Below are 14,780 nucleotides of genomic sequence, written 5' to 3' on the forward strand. Positions count from 1 at the left end.
CCTCGAAAGGGTCCGGGTCTGAGACGGGAAATATGTTTGTCTGTCTCCATTGAACAACAACATCCTTCTTATCAGCTGCTGCCCTGAGAAGACACTGATGTCCTCTTGCAGGAAACTAACAGGAAAAGAAAGCAAGCCTACCACTAAATACACTTCCTGAGTGCAAAATGAAATGGCAGCTGCACTGGCTGCCTGTAGGAAAGGGCTGAGTAAATAAATACACCATCCCCATTGTGTAGTCAGGCTTCCTGGGGGCAAGTCCTCTTCTCCCCACCCCTTCTTTCCCTTCTAAAATCGGCCATCCTGCGGAGGAACGGACAGAGGTTTTCTCCGGCTACTGAAATGTCTTGAAACTTACAAGTCTCCTCTTTCTCAAACACAGAGGAAACACAGAGTTAGAAGGAGAGAAGACAACAGTCACAGGAAGAGGAACTTGATATTGCAACACACCTCTCCTTGAACTCCACAGAACTTTCCCAGCAACTTCTGCTTTGAACCTTCCGTGCACAAATCTGGTAATGTCTGGGGACACGTCAGGGGGCGAAGGGTCCAGGGCTAGTGTATCTCTGAAAATCCATGGGCCTGTTTAAATCACAGCTACACAGGGGACGTGATTTGGAGGCAGAGGTGTAAACAGCCATCATCTGTGAGTATTTATTGAGCCCTAACGTTATGGCACCACAGCAGTAACTGCTTGAGAAGGTGATTCTGCATCAAGAAACAGTTCCAGTCTAAAGGATCCTAAGGCATTTCCTTGTGATGATTGTTTTTTTTCTTCCTCATGGAACACGGACAGAAGGAAAGAACGTGTACACTTATCGGGCAGGAGGAGAAGGGGATTGCGGGGAGAGAGAGAGAGAGACTGGGGACAGATACCCCTGGCCTAAAAAGATGAGATCAGATGAGCAGTGCACTTGGGCCTTTGTCTTTCTATAGTGTTTTTGGTTTAAAGATTATTTATACCTTAGGAGCCCCCATTTTTCTCATATAATCATGAGTGAAACCTGTGAAGTGACTCAAAGCCAGAATAATGGGGTTTCCTTGATTATAGTTCCTCGTTTTCTCTGGCCACAGGCCAGGCCTCCATATCCTCCTTCCTTATAAGGAAGCCAGCTTCGACCCAGCCCTGCTGGCTCACTCCAACCTCTTACTGATCTTTCTTTCACATTGCGAACTGGACTCTCTTCCTCCCACTTTCCTTTTATTATTATTATTTAAAAATTTTTCTCTTAAATTTAAGTAATCTCTGTACCCAACGTGGGGTTCGAACTCACGACCCTGAGATGAAGCGTTGCACGCTCTTCCAACTGATCCAGCCAGGTGCCCCTCTTCCTCTCACTTTCTTACTGCAAAACTGCTCTTCTTTTAGTCTCTTGGTTCTTATTGCTCCCAATCCAGGTGTGGAAACATCCTCTTGGGGGCCCTTCTCCAACCACAGAGACTGTATGGGATCCCCTTTCTCTTATCTACAGTTACGGACTGACTTAGCAGACTGCACAGTGACCAGCTTTTTTTTTGAAAGGAACAAAGTCCACACAAACAAGTCCCTGCTTATTCTGGGAACACTCCCCGCTCTCTGGAACTTCCATGGAGCCAGGCTCAGATTTCTGCATGTAGGAGGTGGCGCCATGATTAGCCCATCTTGCTGGTTTTGAGTATACATTTCTTAGCTTAGGGCAGGCAGGAAATTAGGCTGGAGTTTAGCTTTGTTGGCCATATTTTATGAATCCCAAATCCGGCATTATGATCTGGCAAGTGTAGGGTGCGCATAGATAAATGAGACAAAATATTTGAAAATAAGTCCATCCCGGAAAAGTTACCATAGTCATAGCATATCCGGTAGCTTGGAGAGGAAACCAGATATCACACACTCATATAAAGCTAATAATAACTCATGGCTACTGAGTACATACTATGTGTTCAGTACTTCCTGAATCATGTAGATTATCTCATTTATTCCTCATAAAGGTTTTGTTCTAATAGCTAGAAGAGAGAGAAATCATTCCATTCCATTGCTATTGTACTATTATATTACTATATGTACTATTACATTTATAGTAATAATAGTTATTATATATGCCAGTTATATAATATATGCCAGGCCCTGAACTGAACACATTCTCTCATTTAATCTTTTTTTTTTTTTTAAGATTTTATTTATTTATTTGAGAGAGAGAGAGAGACTGCACGCACGAGTAGGTGGGAGGGGCAGAAGGAGAGGGAGAAGCAGACTTCCTGCTGAGCAGGGACCCCGATATGGGGCTCAATCCCAGGGCCCTGGGATCATGACCAGAGCCGAAAGCAGATGCTTAACCAGCTGAGCCACCCAGGTGCCCCTCTCATTTAATCTTTAAGTGAAACCTACAAAGAGGTATTATTATTTCCTAAGGTAGGCTAATTCTTTTTTTTAGAGGTTGGGGAGGGGCAGAGGGAGAGAGAAAATCCTAAGCAGGCTCCACACCCAGTGGGAGCCCGACAACAGGGTTCCATCTCACAATCCTGAGATCAGACCTTGAGATCATGACCTGAGCTGAAATCCGGAGTCAGTTACTTAACCAACTGAGCCACCCAGGTACCCCTAAGGTATGCTAATTCTAAAGTGGCTCCAATCCTCTCCCTCTTGGTATTTATATTCTTGTATAATCCCCTCTCCTTGAGTGTGGGCAGGACCTAAAGTCTTGCTTCTAACATTCTATAGAATGTGGCAAAAGTGATGGGATATCGGTTTGTGATTAGATTACAAAAGACAATGACTTCTGTCTTGTGAGCAGTCTCTCTCTTAATGGCCCTCCCTCTTGTCCTCTCGCTTGCTTACTCTAATGACATAAGCTGCCATGTTTTGAGATGCTTTATGGAGAGACCCTCATGACAAGGCACTGAGGGAGGCCTCATATTAATAGCTCATGAGGATCTAAGGCCTTAGTCTAAATCCTGTGAGCTACTGAGTTCTGCCAACAATGATGTGAGTGAGCTGAGAGCAAATCCATCCCAACTGAGCCTTGAGATCGCTGCAGCCTTGTGATAGACTCAGAGCCAAAGGACTCAGTTAAGCTGCATCAGGATTTCCGACCCACAGAAATGGAGATAATAAATGTTGTTTTAAGTTACTAAGTTTGGGGGTAATTTGTTATACAGCAAAAGATAACTAACACATCCCATTTTGTAGATGAAGAAACTAAAGCTTGGGGACATGGATCAACTTTCCCAAAGTCACACAGAGAGTAAATGGCAGAGCCAGGGTTTGAACACATTTAGGTTCAAGAGTCTTAGTTCAAATCTACTTTCTTATGTGATTCCAAGTGACTGGAAAAGTGGAGTTCTAGAAGGCATTCTACTCTCTGAAATCTTTGGAGTGTAGCCATGTTTCCAGGAAACTCTTTGTGTGTAGAACAGGGATGGACAAAAGTTTAAATGGTGCTCAAAAGCCCACTCCCTGCTGCGGAAGAGTGGCTGGTCCACCCATAGATCTAGTGATAGTAACCAGGGGCTCCATTCAACAGCATAATGGCAGAGCTAAGAGCTGCGGCCCATCCATTTTACAAGCACTCAGGCTATCTTATCTATAAAATGCAAGGTGGGTAAAGGGGTATGCACATTTTTCTTGAGGATGAAAATGCATGCATTACATAATGAGGAGGTCTGGTGTGCTATTTAAAAAGCATATTGGGGGCACCTGGGTGGCTCAGTCGGTTAAACATCAGACTCTTGGTTTCAGCTCAGGTCGTGATCGCAGGGTTGTGAGATTGAGGCCTGTGTCAGTCTCATGCTCAGTGTGGAGTCTGCTTGAGATTCTTTCCCTCTCCCACCCCCTCTGCCCCTCCCCCATCTCTCTCTTTCTCTCAAATAAATAAATAAAAATCTTGAAAAAAAATCTTACGAGCCCTAGCATTGGAAAGCAAATGGTTCTACCCGAGAGAACACCATTTTTCACTCTTTTTTTTTTTTTTAAGTGTCTTTCCATCCATGGAAGACAGCCTTGAACTTTGAACCCACAGTGCTTTGTTCCATCATGGGACATAGCTTGGCACTTCTCTGTTGGAATCTCCCCAGTCTGAGATGCTGAAAACATCTTCTTCCAGACAGTTTCCCTTTCTTCATCCAGAGCTTCATGCCAGTGGTCACCTTTATGACATCAAATGAAGATATACTTGTTGGCTGGCTACATGGATCTTGTCGGCTTTGCCCTGATGCCAGAGCAGCAGGCTTTGAGCTCAGGGAGGATTTCCAGGTGGCAGGAGAGCAAAGAGCCCATAGGGTAAAGTTCTGACATGCTTCTCCTTTCAGCGGTAACAGAGGCTGCACTTTGTTGGTGTAATTGTGCAACCTGGTATAAAGTCCACAGCAGGGAGATGGGGGTAGGACTCTAAGCTGGCTCAGCAGTTCGTGGCCTCTTGGCTCTGTCTAGCTTTCCTTACTCTCTTCTCTGCTGGCCTTCCCCCCCAACCCCCACCCCAAGCCCTCCTCTCTAATCCCTTCATCCCTGTAGGTTTCCAACTTCAGGGATCCCTAATTCAGGGAACTCTCTCTTATCAAATATCTTGGCTTGCTTCCAACTACTAGAAGCAGGCAGCTCTGGCTCTTGTCTACTATCTGAATGCTTTTCTTCTCTACCAGTTGTTTGTTTCTCTAATCCATTTGGAATTGTGTGTAAAATCCAAAAACAAACCCCCAAAAGCAGCTTTTCCCTAGTGAGATTGCCCCCTGGACTAAAAGAGCAATGAGGGGCGCCTGGGTGGCTCAGTCAGTTAAGCGTCTGCCTTCGGCTCAGGTCATGATCCCGGGGTCCTGGGATGGAGCCCCGTGTCGGGCTCCCTACTCAGGGGGGAGCCTGCTTCTCTCTCTCCTCCCTGCTTGTGCTCTCTCTCGCTATCTCTGTCACTGTCTCTGTCTCTCTCAAATAAATAAAATCTTAAATAAAATAAAATAAAAGAGCAATGAAAGGAAACCTGGATTCTGCTCCCTTGAAAAGTGATGTGATGAAAAGAGAGCAGAAAGCAGTGTCAGCACGCACTGGAGCCCAGAGCAAACCGTGCTCCTCAGACATCAGGACATCACTCCAAGTCCTCCATTGTCTACTTAATCAGGATTTATAAAGTCTATTTTTGCCTTTAATATACCTGCTATCTTGGTCTTGCTCAAGTGGCTCTGAGCAGATATCATCTGCACCACCCCCACGGTCAGCCTCACAATACAAAGATGCAGACTCCCTGACTCCAGTGTTCTTGCTTTCTAAGATGGGGTCTGAAGAGTGGTGAAGACATAGCACAGGAAAGATAACAGAGTCTGACTGGATTAATTACGTCATAAGGTTACCTCGTGCGTGCTAAATCAAAATGGGGGGTACGAGCAATAACCTTCCCAGTACTGCATGGACTTTATTTATTTTTTAAAGATTTTATTTATTTATTTTTTTGACACAGGGAGGGAGCACAAGCAGGGGGAGTGGCAGGCAGAAGGAGAGGCAGAAGCAGGCTCCCTCCGGGCTCCATCCCAGGACCCTGGGATCATGACCTGAGCTAAAGGCAGATGCTTAACTGACTGAGCCACCCAAGCACCCCCCTGCATGGGTTTAGTAACACAATAAATAGCCTTCTGGTGGGTCAAAGAATGTTCCTTAAAGCCTTCCTTCGTTAAGATTTTTTTCCCTCTTCTTACTGGGTTGAACATGTTTATTTTACATTTCTTATTTGATTTTCACAAGGAATGGTAGTGGTAGAAGTGTAAATATGTACGTATGAGTGAAAACATTTATGAATACCTTTTTTTTTTTCAGTGTATGGAATAGAATGAATAGCTGACCTTTGTGGCAGTATTCCTAGTTTTGTGATAGTAATTTTGTTGAGTTCCTGAATTTGATGGCGAGTCCTCTTAGTGAGACTGGCATAATTCTATATTCTCCATGGCACCAAGTCACTATGGGTGTACAAGAGCCATTATTACCCAAAGTACCATAATAATGCCCATGCCCTCCTATGACGTTATTGTTTCCTATCTGCCAGGATATTAATTGCCTTCTAACTTGCTCTAAAATTGGTAGGTAGGGCATATTGCCAAGACTAGAGAGAAGAAAACTGGTAATATATTAAAAAGCTGTGTAAAGGACATCCTGACACCTCATTCTCATTGGGGAATTTTCACATTTGCATGTTACTTCATTTGTTATGGATGTTAGCTCAGGTTTGCCTTATGTCTTGGCTTCCATCTTACTGGTCAATGTCTGATCTTTCCTTCAACTGAATGATTCAGACATCTCTGAAGTTATTTTGTCTTTTCCACTTTCCTTTTACAGGCTTTTTATGAGTCATTGAATTGAAGGGGAGGTTATTTCTAAATTGGAAGGTGAGGATGAGGGAAGGGGGAGGAAAGTTCCGGAAAATAACTAGGAAAAGACACCTTATTGTTATAGTTACTGGAGGAATAATTTCCGCTTAGTTTGGTGATAGGTAGTTTTATTCAAACTTGACTAAAAATATAAGCTAGAAAATAGACAATTTTTTTTTCTTGGATAACCAAGAGTGCAGTTTTAGACTATCTGTAGCTTGCTCTGCAAAGGACAGAAGAGTGAATAGAAGAGATATGGGACAAAGAGTTAGCAGGAAGAAGAAAGGGGCAAAGCACAAAATTCCTAAAGTCCAGATTCTCAGTCCCACAGGAAGTTCCAACCATAAGGTAATTCTTGTAAGGGGGTACCTCTTTGACCTGTCCCAATCCATCCCTAGGTATGTTTCATGGTCCATGGGTTTGTTTATAGGTAGAGTTGTGAGGAAGGTACATTTAAATCTGACTTAGAAATTTAAAGAGTAACCAGGCCAGCATTTTGTTATTTAGGAGCAGGGAAAGTGGGTGGAAATGAGAAAGAAAAGCAAAATCTAATGATGGATATATTTCTAGGAGCACAAGAGTTTTTATAGCAACACCAGATTTCTCAAAAATGCGTACTGTGACTTGTAACCAAATGAATAAAAAATGCAATCATTTATTCTTGTGCATTGTGCCAATGTAAGAAAAGGGCTGCAATTCATTCCATCATCCTAATTTAGACTGCTAGGAAGAGGAGAGGTTGGGAAAAAAAGACAAGCTTTTCAAGTATCTGACACACATCTAGTAGGGCTATTTAAGAACTGCTGAACATAAAAATCAATTTGGGAGAAGGTGGGGGGAACCAAATTCTCAATTCCAGAGTATCGCAAGGGTAAATATGGCCCGTTTAGTCCAAACTTGCTGATGGCTGCTTGGTCACTTGACAGCCCCCAGCTAGGGGTGAGTCTGGAAGCTAGAGAACGCTCAACATGCCACTTCAGTTTATTAACGACGTTATAATTGCAACAGAAGTGACTGATTTCTGCTAAATAAGCACCTGTGCTTTGCCCTTTAGAGTGGAGACTTCTGGAAAGAACTTCAAGGAAATTGGGAGCATTTGGGACTTCAAGAAGAAATTTTTATCTGTAAAAGTGCTTTTCTCCCAAGGAGTTGGAAAACACTCCTTAAACACAATCTCTGATGTTGGTATTTTGTAAGTACTACTCTATAAACTAGCAGTGATAAACTCCTTATAGGCAGGGAACTGGCGAAGGGGATGGGAATACAGAGTGAACTCTACAACAAAGAGTTAACCCTTCCCCGGGAACCTCGGTTGTGAGCGTCTGCCCCTTCCTTGCTTGCTACTGCGCAACCAAACTGTGTCCAAGCTTGAACCAACCATGGCCATCACATCCCTTGCCAGTTGACTTAACAGACACTTTTAGCAGCCTATCATAACTTCGAACTGCCCAACCATCAACCAATGACAACTAAAGCTTGGTTCTGGGCGCTCCGGGTCCGGACGCGGGCTAATACCGGGTCCAGGAAAAGGGGCGGTGAGGAAGCTATGACGGACGGCTAAACTCAGCCAGTCAGAGCAGAAAGCCGCCGCCCCACTATCCAATGGAGAGGTAGAAAGTATGAAATGGGGTGGGCCTGTTGTCATGGGGGAGGCGGTGGCGCTTGGTGGCTACTGGCGGCTGAGGTAGAGGCAGTGGCGCTGGAGTTGGTTGGGGGCAGCGGCAGGTGAGTGCCGGTAACGCGGGCCTGAGGTCTGGGGGCCGTCGCGGGGCAGAAACTCCAGCTGGGCGCTCCGGGGGCGGAGGCCAGAGGAAGGGGGCCTGGACTGTGGGCCGGGTCTGGCCGGGGCCAGGGTGGCGGCGGCGGCGGCGGCTGCAGCGAGTTCGCGCTGACTGGGCTGGTGGGAGAATGGCCCGATTCCCGGCGGCGGAGTTCGCGTTGGCAAGATAGGTTGGGGCCGGACCCGAGCGGTTCTGACAGGGAGGTCCCTTGGGACGTCCCACTGCTTGGGTCTGGGGCACTGAGCGGCGGCCGGTGTGTGAGGGGTAAGATCCCTCGGGAGACGGAAGCGGACGGGGTCCCGGAGGGGGTTGACCCGGGGTGACTGGCAACGACCTGGTTCGAGGACTGGGTGACTCGGGAATACACACCCAGGGCAGCTTGGGTGCGAGGGAGCAGAGGACCCCGGGAATCCCAGGAGCGGCCCGAGTGGGGAGAGCTGGGGGTCCGGGAAACTGGGAGTGGCCGGGGTCCGAGGGAGAAGGGAGACCGAGGGCTCTCGGGGTTCGGGGTGACAGTGAGCGGCCTGGGTCCAAGCGAGGACGTCGAGGAAAGGGGGGGTGGGGGGGTGGCTGGGGACCCTCTTGAAAAAGGCGGCTGTCCGAGGGTGGAGGGCTCCGGGGGAGTGGGAGCCGCGGGTTTTAGGAGGGTGGGACCTGTGGAGACCTTGAACAGCTGGGGTGGAACGGAGCGCCCTGCCCCCACTGCTGGTCTGGGATGGGATACCCAAGACTAGACTGGGAGCTTCTGGGTCTGAGGATCCGAGGGGGCCGGGGATCCTCGAGGAGTAGCTCGGATTTGAGACTAGGGTGAGGGGTCTACTGGGGAGTAGAAGTTGTCTCAGTTGGAGAGGAGTCAAACAAAATGACACAGGGGTGGGCGGGGAGAAATAATTTCCTTGTAGGAAGCGCGTAGTTCATAGGGCGTAGTAGGAGGGAGCGAGAAAGTTGCTCAGGAAGAGAGTGGTGGTCTTGTGGAAACGGGCCAGAACAGTAGATAGGAGAAATTAACAGTGGCCATTAGTAGATTTTAAGGACTTCAGAAATAGAAGAAACTTCGGCTTCATAATACTATAAGTGACTTGCATTCCAATGCTTTAGAAAAAAAAATTGTTTTAGGATGACACCGATGGTGTTAGAAAATGAGGACATTGACAGGATGGTGAATTTGAAAGGGAAAGGGGAGGACTAGCTGAAACTAAGGGAGTAGGTCGGAGGACTTGATCAGAAAGAGGGGAGTCATGAAAGGATGGACATACCCTGGCCAAATCAGAAAAAAATTTGAATTCTAGTTCCACCACTTAGCTTGGACAATTTAACCTCTCTATGCAAGTTTCCTCGTCTGTATAATAGGAATAATAATGCTCTGTATTTCATAGGGCTGTTTTTTCACAGGAGTTAATATTTGTAGAACTTTTAGAATAGTGACTGCCACGGAGTAAGCCCTGGGTACTTACTGACTGGATTGTTAAATAGAGGAAAAAGACCGGGGGTTTTTTTGTGCTGTGGTTCTCAAACTTTAGCTTGCACCAGAATCATTTTGGGCTTGGTAAAATACAGACTGCTGGCCCCCTCCAGAGTTTCTAATTCAGTAAGTTTGGAGTGGGTCCTGAGAATTAGCATTTATCTCAGGTGATGCTTATGTTGGTCAGAGGATCACACTTTAAAGATTTTATTTATTTATTTATTTATTAGAGAGCGAGCGAGAGAGAAACAGCATGAGAGAGGAGAGGGTCAGAGGGAGAAGCAGGCTCCCCGCTGAGCCGGGAGCCCGATGTGGGACTCGATCCCAGGACCCTGGGATCATGACCTGAGCCGAAGGCAGTCGCTTAACCAACTGAGCCACCCAGGCGCCCCAGAGGATCACACTTTAAAAACCACTTGCTTCCATGAAAACAATAATAATGTAGCAACCTTAAAATATCTGTCTATCCTGCTAGAGACAAGTAGAGGCAGATTGCAAAAATGATCCAAATATAAGGGATACCTCTGTGAAGCCTGTGTTTTTCAAACTGTGGATCATGATTTATTAGTAATTTATAAAATCAATTTAGTGGGTTACCGTCAGCATTGAAAAGGAAATAGAACAGAATTGCACTTGGTAAGGAAAGTATTGTTTGGGAAAGTTTTCTCATGTGTGTGTACTAGGTCACAATGTAAAATGTATTTCTTACAGTCAAAAGAAACTCAAAAACTGTTTTGAGCCATGCAGTGCAGCAAAAGTAACCCTTCAGTAGAGGGTTTCTAGACTGGGTTTATTATTTATATCTTTATTTTTCTTTTTCTGGTAATTTTCTCTGGTGGTGATACATTCTATTACATCTCTTCAACTTCTGATTTGGTTTCTCTTAGGTTTGCCTTATCACATATTGTATTGTGCCTCTTTTTAGATATTGAAAATCTTTGGTATAAGGACTTAGGAAATTTGAGGCAGAGGAATGAAATTGAGTGGTGTTTCTCAGATGTGGTACACCTTTGTTTCACTTGTGCCCTCTTGTTTACCCTTTCTCTTTATACCACCATACTGTAAAGCACTGTCTGTAAAAAACCTAAGTATACATAGACATATTGGCAGTAAATAACTAACGCTGAAATGAACTGGTTTGAGAACAGTTCATATATAGAAAATAAGCATAAACCAAATAAGATACATTTCAAAGGAGAAAAGCAAAGGAGTGTTTCCTTTTTAAAAGAGAGTAAAAGTTATTTAAAGCTTCTCGTGGCCTTACACTAATACAAAGCATATAAAAGCATTTTTAAGGGAATCAGATATACTTGTGTATTTTAGATTTTTAGGTTTTTGAAGAGCGAAGAAAGTGATAATAATCCAGGGTAAAATGCATCTGGGATAGAGGCTTAAGTACAAGGTAAATATTAAGCAGGAGCTTTTGTTTTGATGTTTTTCTCCCTTGAGAATGAACTGGATGTAGCATATATTGTAAATTTAACTTGTTTGAGTGATTTAAATGTAATCTATAGTACCTTTTTAAAGCTATATTAAGAATATTTATTTTTTCTGTGCTGTTCTTGGTTTGATTTTTCTGCTATAAGAACCTAGATGGTTTATATTTAGGAGGAGTTGATTTAGATTAGTTTTTGTGGATATAAGAACAGAGAAAGCAGTATCGAAAACAGATTCTTGCAATTCTCCTTAAAATCTTTAATCCAGGGGATTTATGTAATCCTTTCATTAATATTTTATGAAGTTGTGAAGAAACTCTTGGTGTAGCTTTGCATTAAGATTTTTTGTAAATTTTATTTATTTGAGTGAGAGAGTGAGGGAGAGAGAGCACATGAACAGGGGCAAAGGGAGAGGGAGAAGCAGACTCCGGCTGAGCAGGGAGCCTGAATCGGGGCTGGATCGCAGGACCCTCAACTGGGGCTGGCAGACGCTTAACCTCCTGAGCCACCCAGGTGCCCCACGTTAGGATTTTTACATAATTTCTTGTCTCTCAAAAATAATTTTTCTCAGATTTTTATATTTCATTAAAATTTTATTTTTGTTTGGAAGACTACAAAACATATAATCATTACATACTTGAATTGAAAAACATAAGCAGTTTTTTCACAGAATAAATTTACTGATTTTTATGATAAAGGTTCCAAGGATGAAAGCTTTTGAATTCCTTGCATTGCGTTAGATGGAGTGTTCCTACCACCAAAATGGTTGTTCTGTAAGTCGCTGTGCAGTTGGTGGTCACATTTGTAGAGATAATTCATTTTTTACTAACTGATGGAAGAATGTAAAATCTTAATAATTGAGTGTGGGAAAATATGAAAGTTCATTCTTTGTAATTGTGAACATTGGTTTGATTACTTGCTTTTTAATAAATGGACTTTATTCATTTGACTTATTATTCACTCATAATTTAATCACAGGTATCTATGAATAGCTCTGATTGCTCAACACTTTACAGTGAGATTTGTTAATCTGTAGTTGAATAAATGGTGGTTTTTAAATCCCAAAGAAACTGTATGTTCCTGACTGTACAGTTTAGTGAGACTTAGTTTCATGTATCAAAGAAAATTCAAGTAAGTGATTTAAAAAAGTAGAAGTTCAGTTAACACTGGTTAATTAAGTTTATTTTCTATTTCAGTAGCGTTTTATCCTCTTTTATAAATAGCTTCTGATCTGCTCTCTCTGCTTCTAGCCTTTATACAGTAAATCCTAATGGAAATGTTCGTGCCTGAAAATCTTGTTCTCTAATGGTACAGAAACCTATGTCTGGTTTTAAGTTCGCCGAGAGAAGTACTTTTATTAGAAAAGGTCCCTTGGTAAACTTATCACCTTAAAAAAAAAGTTGTTTATTTAACAGAGTACTTGAAAACCAGCATTTTATTTTGGGCTTGCCAAAACATCTATTGTGTTTGATAGATTTTGATTTCCACTGAATGGCTCTTGAATTCTCCCAATTTCTGAACTCTGATACATGTTTCCTTGATAGGGCTAAGGAGAAAGGAAACAATTGTACTCCTTAAATATTAAAAAAGAATTTTGCTATCTTATTTTTTTATCTTGGCATTAAAACAAATCCTTTTATTTGCCAAGAAAATTTGTTTCAGTAATATAACCTATTGGAAATTTCATTATTAAAGTTAGAAATATTATATAAAGCCTTAGGATGTTTGTTCAGATGTGAGACACAGGTTCTGATAAGTAGGATGTCCTTATGATACTGCTATATACTTTTGAGATTGTAAAATATACACACTTGGAAATCTTGGGGCAAAAGGAGGGTTGAAACTAAGGGAGAATGAGGAGAATACTGACATATGTTTGAGGAGTCTGGAGGATCTGTAGGAAGTATGTCTAGAGTAGTGAGCCACTCTTGGCAGTTTTCCTAGAGTGACATATGTAAAGGAGGATGATCCTATTTGCAGCATTCTCCCATGGACATATTTTTTTGTTCTGTGCAGTTTCCACTGCTTGCCATAACTCTTCCTTTGTTATCTTCCACTCGGGAAAGCAGGTCAGAATGCAAGTGAATAGACTGAGAATTGCTAGTCCTAGAGGATGGGAGCCTGGGCAGGACCATGTGAAATTAGAAGGCTGGACACTTGTCTCTGCTTCTGCAGCTCTTGGTAATAGGTCCATAGCAGTTGTAACTAGGCCAAACCATACCACTTGTCCTTCCCAGTGGAGTCTGAGTTTAAGCAGTGGGAAGAGACCCCCCGTCATCTAAATGGGTTACCAAGGAGCTGATGTATTAATAATTAGTGTTCAGTGACTTCCCGAACTTCTGTCACCACCAAATTTCTGTTTCACCTCACTTGCTTGCTGATTCCTTATATTCTTCTAATCAGGGTCAAAGTCCTGAGTTCTCTGATTAGATAGCAAAATCTTAGTTGTGGTAACTTACTTATATTAAGGTACATATAGTTAATTAGGAAAATGATTATCAGATTTTTTTCCAGTTATTCAGGGAGGAAGAAGGATTGAAAGCTGTAGAACACTGCTTGGCTCCTGAATAAAGGCAAAGTCAGAGAAGCCAGCAACACAGAGAAATATAATATTAAATAACTTAATGAAAGTTAAACTTCAAACTTGAATTCTTCTTGACTCTGTTGTCTTATTTTTAGTCCTATCTGTTGAATAACTTGAATCTTTCTTTAATTCAGTTATATTTTTTGCCTTTAAGTCACAGTAAATTCTTAATTATTTACCCTCAGATTAGCAATTTTATAACTAATAACCTAAATTCTTTTGGGTTATGAAGTATAGCTATGGAACCTGTTAGATAAATTTTTCATTAGACCTGACTTCTATTTTTTTTAAGCTAATATTTAAGTATTGAATCTCCTTGGCATTGAATATCCCTATCAGCAGTTCTCAATCCGCTACCTGCAACTCTTTGAATTGGGGGTGGATGTTTTGTACAGTTAATTCATTTGCTCATCAAATATTATCTATAGACAAAAGTATAAGTTCTAAAAATGTAATTATACTTAAAACATGTATATACTTAGAACTTACTAAAAAAAAAGAACTTAATACTTTCATACATATATACATATGTATATATTACATATATTATCTATATTATATACATTTTGAGATGAATTAAATTTTTTATTTTGAAGGTTAGACTGAATTCATAGTAGCTTTGGTTGTTTTGACTCTTTGCTCTGTCAGTGGATGTTGAATATTCAGCTGTTATCATATAGGGATTAGTTACTATATTGACTTTTATTTATTTATTTATTTTTAAAGATTTTATTTATTTATTTGAGACAGAGAGAATGAGATACAGAGAGCATGAGAGGGAGGAGGGTCAGAGGGAGAAGCAGACTCCCTGCCGAGCAGGGAGCCCGATGCGGGACTCGATCCAGGGACTCCAGGATCATGACCTGAGCCGAAGGCAGTCGCCCAACCAACTGAGCCACCCAGGCGCCCCTATATTGACTTTTAAAAAGGTTCATTCTTAGAAGCTCTCAGCCTACTTTTTCTACCCTTTCCTTACCCAAATGTGCCATTTCAGAAACCCTAGTATACTTCTGTTCCCCCCAACATGGTGTATGTGTTTTTTTTCTTTTTTGGGACGGCTTTATTCAGGTATAATTGACATACAGGGAAATTGCAGATGTTTTAAGTGTATAGTTTGATGAGTTTTTACCTATTTATCCACCACAATCAAGATAAGGAACATACTTAACCATTCTAAGAATTTCCTTGTACCTGTT

At 42.4% G+C, this 14,780-nt stretch overlaps 1 protein-coding gene across 3 annotated transcripts in view; it reads left to right on the top strand.

Moving 5' to 3' along the window:
* Positions 1 to 333: 333 nt before the first annotated feature.
* The window catches only part of NUMB (NUMB endocytic adaptor protein), a 194,182-nt gene continuing 179,735 nt past the window's right edge, over positions 334 to 14,780 (top strand). Inside the window, exon 1 of one of the 3 annotated variants that reach the window (XM_021679777.1) lies at positions 334 to 515. The gene's annotated coding sequence lies outside the window, so the exon portion shown is untranslated. Of the gene's footprint in view, positions 516 to 7,978; positions 8,047 to 14,780 lie in introns of those variants that run through there. The other 2 variants (XM_044918347.1, XM_021679778.2) reach the window with 2 other exon arrangements.

This window comes from Neomonachus schauinslandi, chromosome 9 (assembly GCF_002201575.2).
Source record: "Neomonachus schauinslandi chromosome 9, ASM220157v2, whole genome shotgun sequence".
Taxonomy (NCBI): domain Eukaryota; kingdom Metazoa; phylum Chordata; class Mammalia; order Carnivora; family Phocidae; genus Neomonachus; species Neomonachus schauinslandi.